Raw genomic sequence first — 9,868 nt, 5'->3', positions numbered from 1 at the left:
GTGTTGCATTCACACCGTTCTCCTGCTACCCCAGCGTCCAAACCTGTCAGACCCAGCGTCCCAGCCAAAACTATAACATATTACGCTTCCCTAATTCGGCCCCTCCCACTCGCGGCAATGCATAGCGGTTGTCCGAACGTCTGCTATCCATGTTAGGTGGTCACATGGTCCGCTCGCCTGCCGCTGTAGAGGTGCCAGCAACAATCTTGTAACAGCATTGGCGGTGCAGCTCACAATGCCATTGAGATCGACTGGGAGTGCCTGGATCACCCATCGTAACAGCCGACGCTGGACATAGGGATATTGGCAGGTAGGTATCACGCTGGGTCTGACAGCAGCGACTGGATCGGCTGCAGCTACATTGGCTCTTGAAGGTGAAAAGTTTTGGGAGGGGTATTAAGGGATATGGGCCACATGATCAGGAAGGTTTTGATGTGTTTGAGCAACGTGGTGGAACTAAGGTAACATACAACTGACAATCTTTGCTGGCATGGCAAGTTTCTAACTGTTTCAGAACTGTTGGTGAGACCGTTAAAAGTCGTTGGAGCTGTTTGAAATTGTTCTGCCAGCAGCAAGATCTGACTGTTAGCCCAGCGATGGATGCTACTGCAAATCAGGTCTGTTTCCAAAGGAGGCAGAGGAGGAGCGGTCCAGGAGCTGGGGCTTACGGAGCGAAGGAACTGGATGAGGCTGTCGGCAGGCCCAGAGGATGGGAGAGAGGCTTTTGGAGGAGTGGGTAGTGGCCGCAGCGTTCTCCAGGGGCAAAAAGGAGTGAGGCCTCTTTAAGGAAAAGGTGGAAGAGACAGGATCAGAAAAAAAGAAAGGAGGCAAGGTTGTTGTGCAGGAATACGAGCTAATTTGAGGGCTAATCCACATGGAGCTCCGTTTCCATCTGTCCTGTTTGCCATCATTTGCTCCCTAGAGACTAAAATTGACGATCTGAAACTTGAGCTGGCCACAAACAAGGAGTGTATATCGGAGGTGGTGGCCCTTTGAGAGCTGTATGCAACGAAATTTCATTTTGAGGTATGCCAATTGGTGTACATTCAAAGTGACAATAAAGTTGTTGTTATTGTTATTATTGTTATTAAAATGATCCAAACAGATATGAGTTAAAAATGTCTAAAGGAGGATTAAAATATGCAAGTAGCAATTTGTAGCTGAGGAAATAAGGGGGGAGAGGAAGAATCGTTTCTACAAAGCTCTTTCCATGCTTCATTTATGTTCTTAATAATATTTTCCTTCTGTCATCCTGAACATTACAATTTTGTTAATCACATTTTAAAAAAAGGCCAAGAGTGCATAAAACTCCAATGGCCCTGATAATGCATCTCTACTTTCAGTGTACAATGAAGCCCGCCCACCCTGCCGCCACTGGATCAAAAATATCATCCCCTATAGCTTGGCCTGGGAGGGTCTCATCCCTGAAATCTTAATACTTTACCTGGCATCTTTGACACATGGCATCTATTGAAGGAAACTGCAGAGACCTTCATGTATTTGCTTCTAGTTGAAGGGATGAATTAGCAGCCCTTCTAAGAAAAATACCTTTGGCAGTTTTTTCCCCAGCAGGTCAGAAAGGACAAATAAATGAATAAACATTTAAGGGGAAAAAAAGTGAGATCTTCCCAACTCCAGCTGCATTTATTCATAGAGAAATACAGCAGCTGAGTAAACAGCTCTGAACTTTCCTCCTATTGACAAGCCTTTCCTTTCTGCAGAGAAGCTCTTAATGGATTGGATTTGAGTCTGATCCTTGTTCTCACAAAGCCAGCTTTCAGGTTTGTATCAAATAACTTTCATCACAATCTTGTATGCAACTTTTTATTCGACTGAAATTATTTTGTTTTCTGTGAGCCAAGCTGGTAGAATGTTTATCAGTTCAAACCTACATTGATTCCACATATTTTTGTTGTTGTTTTTGTTCTTTCAGGTTATCCCTCTGAAGCATTGCTGCTCAGTGCTGAGCGTCTTTGCAAGTCTTTCTCTAATCTCATTACTCAAGTGGCCTCACCAGCCAGAAAAACTGAAGTTGGTGGTCACAGCCTTTCCCGACTGTCTGATCTTCCAAGTTAAAAAAAGATAACCGTGTACATTATAGCCGTTTTTTTAAAAATGTCCATACATTGAAATTGGTATGAACTTTCACATTCCGCTATTCTTTCTTCTGCTTTTTCTCTGAGTATTCATACTCTGGTTTCTCTTAAAATAAAAAAAAATATTTTTTCCATATATTTTTTAAAAAGCACATATATTAAGTGCATGAAACTTAATATATGTGTGCCAGTGCCGATGGCCGCTGTTTGACAGCTGCCCATCCTGGGAAATCGTAAAAGCTGGCAAAACAGCAACAATCAGCTGTTTTGCGGCTTGAAACTTTCCTCCCGGGTGAAGGGAGGGAGGTGAGCTTCTGCCTGGATAGAGGTAGAGCCTCACAACTTCCCTAGTTTTTTTTTCTGGGAGATGAAGTGAGAGCTCCCTCAGAGTCTGGGTGTTGCTCCATTTCCTTGGATGCCTTTGTTCTCCGAAGAGAACGAAGCTAGACACTGCCTCCACTGCTGCTATCTGATGGGAACAGTAAGTTAACTCAAAAGCAGACAGAGCGGTCAGGAAGAGAAGAATTGATGACTTTACTTTAAACCTAACTCAGTTTGAATTAACATCTACTCCTGTTACTATTCTAATTGGAGTGAAGAAATATGGCGGAGGAATCCTCCTTCTTTGTCACTTTCTTTGTTTGAGAACTTTCACTTTCTATTTTTTACTTACTATTTTTAAACTGGCAACAAAGTTTTAACAATGTAATAGACTTGGTTCATTTTAAAGGGGAAAAATTCTTATTCCCTTTTTTTTAAGGGGGAATTGCTTTTTCTTCTCCTTTGTTCTTATATTACTATTTTTTGAAAAAGGGAAGGGGGGAAACCCTCCCTTTTTTTTAAATGGATTCAAAACGTCCAAAACAATATCTTTCCTGAGCTCATTACTTTCTTGAGCCAGAAGCTCTGCTGTTTTTTCTAGTGATTTTTCCAAAGTCTTATCTAAAGCATCTTGTAAATCCTGAAGTGTAAGTGCCTGAGGTGGGGACGAAAATGGAGAAGGTTTAGGTTTGGGTTGTTGTACAGTCTGAGTTACTGGAGAGGCAGTTGAAGTTTTAGAAAGCTTCTAACCTGGAATGTTAATGGGCTTAACTCACCACAGAAGAGAAAGAAAATCTTTCATTATTTGAAACAACACACAAATGATATTATTTGTTTACAAGAGACTCATATTATTTCTAAAGATCAAAAATATTTGTTTAATCCCCGGCTGGGGATACATTTTATAGCTCCTGCTTTGCAGAAAAAAGGAGGAGTAGTTATCTATGTGAGAAAGGAGCTTTCACCGAAGTTAATTGATTTTGACTTACAAGGAAGATATGTTATTATTGATTTACTAATAAATGATAAGAGAACTCTTCTTGTTGGTTTATATGCTCCCAATCAACAACAAAAACATTTTTATAAGTTGATTCACCAGAAATTAACTTCTTTGGATTATAAGTCAGTTATTATGATGGGAGATTGGAATGGTGTTTTAGACTCAAGTAAAGATAAGAAGGGTCTCTTTAAAGTTTCTAACCATGCAAGACTCCCTAAAGTTTTTTTTTTTGACTTAAAGGATGATTTGGAACTTAGAGATATTTGGAGAGAACGGAATACTAAGGAAAAAGACTTTACTTTTTTTTTCGGATAGACACCAATCTTATTCTAGAATTGATTTTTTCTTGGTTACTAGTGATTTCCTTTCTAGGGTGAAGAATATCAAGATATTTCCTAGAATAATTTCAGACTACGGTCCGGTATGGTTGGAAATTTCATCGGAAGAAAGAACTAGAAGGTCTTGGAGGTTGAATGAGAATTTATTTAGATATGAAGAGAATATACAGCAATGTAAAGGTTATTTAAAGGAATTTTTTGCTTGGAATATGAATAAGGGTACTTTGATGCCAATGGTATGGGATTCTTGTAAAGCGTATATGAGAGGGGGTTTGATTTCTATGAATAATGCTCACAGATGTAAACAGACCCAGAAACGTAAAGATCTTGAAGATGAGATTAAATGTAAGGAAAAGATTTTAATATCAAATCCAATGGACAATAAGTTAAAAGTTTCTATTACTTTGCTGAAGGAGCAATTTAAGATGTTATTAGCAGATCAAATGGCAACTAATTTGAGGTATGTGAGACATAATACACTTTGTAATGCAAATAAACCTGGTAGATGGTTGGCTTATCAATTACGTAAGAAACAGAAATTGAGGATTATAGATAAAATAATTTATAAAGATAAAGAAATCTACCAACAAAATTTGATTAAAAAGTCTTTTTTAGATTTTTATTCTAAATTATATGCTAGTGAAAGTATACAAACTTCAGATATAGAAAAATATTTACAGGGAGCACATTTTCCTAGACTTACGAGTGATCAATGTGATGAGATTAATGGTTTAATTACTTCTGAAGAGATTATTTTTGCAATTAAACAATTGAAGGTTGGTAAGACTCCAGGTACTGATGGGTTAACAGCGATTTATTACAAGATGTTATCTGAAGAAATGATAGAACCATTAAAGGTACTTTTTAATGATATTTTATCTGGAGCAGAATTACCTCCATCTTGGAGAATGGCCTTCATATCATTAATTCCAAAGGATGACCAGGATCTGTCCCAACCTAGAAATTTTAGGCCTATATCTCTTTTAAATACAGATTATAAGATTTTTGCAAAGATACTGGCAAATAGATTAATGCAGGTTTTGAAACAATTGATTCATACTGACCAATCTGGATTTATAATGGGGAGATATATGCAAAACAATGTAAGACAAATTGTTAATTTAATAGAGTATTTGGATAAGAACAACCAAATCCCTGCTGCTTTAATATTTATAGACGCTGAGAAAGCTTTTGATCAATTAGATTGGAATTTTCTATTGAAAGTTGTAGAGGAAATGAATTTTGGAGATAAATTCATGTCTGCTCTCAAGGCCATTTATCAACAACAATCGGCACAAATTATAGTTAATGGGGGATTAACAGACGTATTTAAAATAGGAAAAGGTACAAGACAGGGTTGTCCTTTATCCCCCTTGCTATTTGTATTAACAATGGAGTTTTTACTTATTAAAATTTGAAACTCATCTAGATTAAAAGGAATAAAAATAAGTAAGATTGATTATAGGCTGAGAGCTTTTGCTGATGATTTGGTTGTGACATTATCCCATCCAACAGATTCAGTCAAAGATTTGGTTGAAATTTTAGCACAGTATGGACATGTCTCTGGTTTTAAGGTAAATAAGAATAAAACTAAAATATTATTGAAAAATATGTCTAGGAAGGGAAAAGATTTTATAGCTGAAACAACCGGTTATGAAATAGTTAATAAGGTTAAGTATTTAGGAGTTTATATTACAACATCTAATGGAAAATTGTATAAGAATAATTATGAACGCTTACGGGTTAAAGTTCAAAAATATTTAAATGATTGGCAAAAGCTACAACTATTGTTATTGGGGAGAATTTCAGTAGTGAAGATGAATGTTCTACCAAAGTTTCTTTTTTTGTTTCAGATGATACCCATTTTAAAGAAGGATGCTAATTTGGATGAGTGGCAGAAGGGTATTAATAAATTTATTTGGGGCGGGAAGAAATCAAGGGTAAAGTTTAAGATTTTACAAGATGCTCGAGAAAGAGGTGGACTTAAAGCACCAAATTTGAAATTATATTATGATGCGGCCACTTTAACTTTAGTAAGTGACTGGCTTAATTTAACAAATAGAGATATTCTTGTTCTTGAAGGGTGGGATTTATTATATGGTTGGCATGCATATTTAATTTTTGATAAGAAAGTAGATTCGGTCTTTAAGTCACATATTTTAAGATATGCTTTACTTCGAGTTTGGAAAAAATATTATTATAATTAAATTATAAAATACCTATTTGGGGGATCCCTGGACAAGCAATCCAGGGGGTTTCCAAGGGGGTGAATTTTGACAACATTTTGTATAAAGAGTTACTTATTTGGTCGGCTACTGATTGGCAATTAAAGTCTTCTGATGTGTTAAGGCAAGAAAACATTTTACAATCGTGGTTTCAATATTTGCAAATCGTGCAGAGATGGACTTTGGATAAGAAAGTGGGAATTACTTTAGTAGATGAAAATTTGGTAATTCAGATCAAGGAGCAGAAATGTGCCCATATTAAAAGAATTTATAATAAGTTAATAAAATTGGATTCAGAAACAGAGTTAGTTACAGATTGTATGATTAAATGGGCCCAGAATATTCAAGAACCCATCTCATTGGATTTATGGGAGGTAATTTGGACTAGAAATGTTAAATTTACGCAGGCCCAGAATTTGAGGGACAATTTTTACAAAATGTTTTATAGATGGCATCTGGATCCTAAAAAGTTGTTCTTTATGTACGCGAACCTGCAACCTAAAGAATGGGTATTTAAGGTTTCTAATTTAGCAGAAATGGCTAAAATTTCTGCTTATTTAAAGGACCATTCACAAGAGAGCTATTTTAACATATGGAGAAGATGGATAGAATATGTTCAGAAGAAATATGGAACTACAAAGTTTCACTTATTCTATGAGTAATGATTTTGTTTATAAACTTATGATGTTAAAGTTTGAAGAGAGTTAAGGGTTTTTATGATTTTGTTCATCGTATAATTAGTAAACTTAAACAGATTATGTTTAATATGTTTGCATAATCCTGTATTTTGCTCTGGGAAGTCGGGGGGGGAGGGGGGGAAGGGGGGTGGATGGGTTGAAGTTTAAGTAGTTCAGATAAAGTAGAAATAGTCTTATTGTATATAATATTAATGTTTTAATTTTGAGAGAGGAACTGCTCAGGCATTTCCCCTGGACCGCATCAAGAGGGAGAAGAAGAAGGTGAGAAATAAGTAGGAAAGTGGAGGTGAAGGAGGAGAGAGGAAAAGTGAAGAAAAAGAGGGAAAGAAGTAAATTGGTTTGAGGTGGGATGCGGTTTGGGGTGAAATGGGCGAGCAAGACCGAATGTGGTGTGTATCAATTTGTTTTATTTTCTATCTGAAGTATTTGTAAGATTGTTATGTATTGTAAAATTGAAAATAAAAATTTTTACAAAAAAAAAAAACCTTGGTTCATATAATACTGTAGCCTCAGTGATTCACCCTGAGGGTCCACATATTATCATGGGGGGCAGGGGTTCACAAAGACTGGAAAAAATGTTATGATTAATATGACAGATAACTTTCCCCAGAGTTCTAGGGGAAACAAAAAAAATCTGCCATTTTAGAGATTCTAAAAAGGCCTAAGTTTTCCAAATATTTTAAAAGTTTTGATGGAGACAGAAATGTGAGCTATATTTCAACAGACCTTCACTTCATCTGTTGCCTTGGATATTTGGAAACAACAAGTAAACTTTACGCTTACTAAAAGAAGGCCCAAGTCCAAGCAGTATAAAGAACACCCAGCTCAGCAGCAATTTTTATTTTTATTTTTGTCTCAGCATGGACTGCAGAACTGTCCATGGTGCTGCAGCTGGCAGGAGCACCTGGATTATACATTATATTCACTATATTCACTTTCCAAACTCTGTAGCAAAAAAAACCCAAAAACAAACAAACAAACAAAAATTACCTCTCTCAACCCAGTGAAGTCCTTTTGGAAAGCTGAAATGAATTGCTCCTGCAATGAATGGCACTTTTATCCCACTTTCTTTCTTCTTAGAATCTGAAGACTGTATTGGAACCTCCATTTCTTTCCCCTTTATAAAGATGTGGGACTGGGTGACATTTCTTTGTCTTGCATCAAAGCTCTAAGAGGAAACTCCCACCATCTTTAGTTTTAGCCCCTGAAGCAGGCTATTTCCTGGCCCACCTATGGTTTATGGTTTGTTTTGCAGACACTGAGAAAAATATCTCACCACAAAGTCCACTCAGGAAGACTTGCCTGAAGCCAGAGAGCTACCTGATAGTCCTCCCTTTGTAGCACCTGCTGCAGATAATCAAGCTAGAGCACCTAATAGCAGCTTGAATGTGATGGAAGAAAGTCACTAACCTGAACCACATGAATGCAGAACTATTTAATTCTATCTTTTTAAAAATAGTGCATTTTGAATGTATATTCTCACCAATGGGTGAGAGCAGCAGTAATTTCCAATAATGCATTTTCTGCATTGATTTCTTGGGGAATTACATTAGTGTTGTGATTTTTTTTCAGCCATAGACCACACTTTGGAATGGAATGGAATACTAGGCACAATATTTGAAGAAATAGCAGCAAGAGCCACGATAAAAAAAAAACTAAATTTGATTCCAAAAACATTTGAGTGTAATTGTTGTTAGTTGCGAAGTTGTGTCTGATCTATTGAAATCCCATGGATAACGTTCCTACAGGCCTTCCTGTCCTCTATCATCTTCTTTAGTCCATTTAAGCTCACGCTTCAGTGACTCCATCCAGCCACCTCATTCTCTGTCGTCCCCTTCTTCTATTACCCTCAATCTTTCCCAGCATTAGACTCTTCTCCAGTGAGTCCTTCCTTCTCATTAGGTGGCCAAAGTACTTGAGTTTTAACTTCAGGATCTGTCCTTCTAAAGAACAGTCAGGGTTGATCTCCTCTAGGAGATTGCAGGAGTCTTCTCCACAGTTCAAAGGCCTCAATTCTTTTGCCCTCAGCCTTTCTTATGGCCCAACTTTCACAGCCATACATTGCAACTGGGAAAACCATGGCCTTGACTATAAACACTTTTGTTGGCAGGATGATGTCTCTGCTTTTAGTATGCCGTCTAAATTTGCCATAGTTTTCCTCCCCAGGAGCAAGCGACTCTTAATTTCTTGGCTGCAGTCCCCATCTGCGGTGATCTTGGAGCCCAGGAAAATAAAATTTGTCACTACCTCCATTTCTTCCCCATCTATTTGCCAGGAATTGAGAGGGCCAGATGCCATGATCTTGGTTTTCTTGAGTGTAATTAAGATCAAGTATATAAGATCATGATCTTGAGTGTAATTAAGATCAAGTATATGATTATTTTTTTAAATTCCCTTTTGTTTTATTTAATTTTTTAAAGAGATTCTTTAACTATGTACATGCAATTCTTTTTTTCTTTTTTTCTTTCCTTACATGACTTAACTGATAATAAATAAATTATTTTTTAAAAAATCAAGAGATGTTGGATTACAGCCTTTTCTTTGACTTTTGGACAAAGAAAATGGACTTACTATTCAGGACCAGAAAGACAAACACATGGCTCCAAACAATTCATAGAGTTGATTATTATAGATCAACTATGAATGTCTGCTATGAAATATGGCATCAATTAATTGAAATATGTATGCCTATAAATGTGCATCTTGTATATTTTTGTTTTATTTTTTTCTCCCTTTTATAATTTTTGGTGGGTTTTTATTTATTTATTTATTGCATTTAATTCCTTTTTTAAAAAGCAGTTCAGGCTCTCTTTGGTCATCCAGACTTCCGTAATTTAGTATTGCTTTGGCAACATTTTATTGTGAGGTCTCGCCACAATGAATATGTATTAGATGCTGTGTCAGACTTGCTGCAATTTAAACCTCTAAATAGAAATGATCCTTGGCTCCATTTGTTGAGAAAGGTATAGTTTTATAAGAAGTCAAGTGCATTGCAGTAGTGCATAGCCAGAATTGAGAATGTCATGCCAAAATCCCAGTGTCAATGGTCTGACTAGCGAACCCAATGAAAGGAACCCTTAAGCCAATTAAATCCCAAAAGATAAAACTTTATTGAATACACCATCTCGGAACTGAAGAAGCAAAACCAGCACTGTTTTTTCCCATGTGAAAGCTTGCCTAGTTAAACAAT

General features: G+C 36.7%; 1 long non-coding RNA gene across 2 annotated transcripts in view; it reads left to right on the top strand.

Moving 5' to 3' along the window:
* Positions 1-1,727: 1,727 nt before the first annotated feature.
* LOC120312312 overlaps positions 1,728-9,868 on the top strand; it is a 35,584-nt gene continuing 27,443 nt past the window's right edge. For both annotated transcript variants that reach the window (XR_005557854.1, XR_005557853.1), the window contains exons 1-2: positions 1,728-1,781; positions 1,934-2,135. This is a non-coding gene — a long non-coding RNA (uncharacterized LOC120312312). The remainder of the gene's footprint in view (positions 1,782-1,933; positions 2,136-9,868) is intronic.

Source organism: Crotalus tigris, unplaced genomic scaffold (genome assembly GCF_016545835.1).
Source record: "Crotalus tigris isolate CLP2741 ecotype Arizona unplaced genomic scaffold, ASM1654583v1 scf7180000018485.2372832, whole genome shotgun sequence".
NCBI lineage: Eukaryota > Metazoa > Chordata > Lepidosauria > Squamata > Viperidae > Crotalus > Crotalus tigris.
The sequence above is the reverse complement of the archived record's forward strand: the minus strand, read 5'-3'. Positions and strand labels throughout refer to the sequence as shown.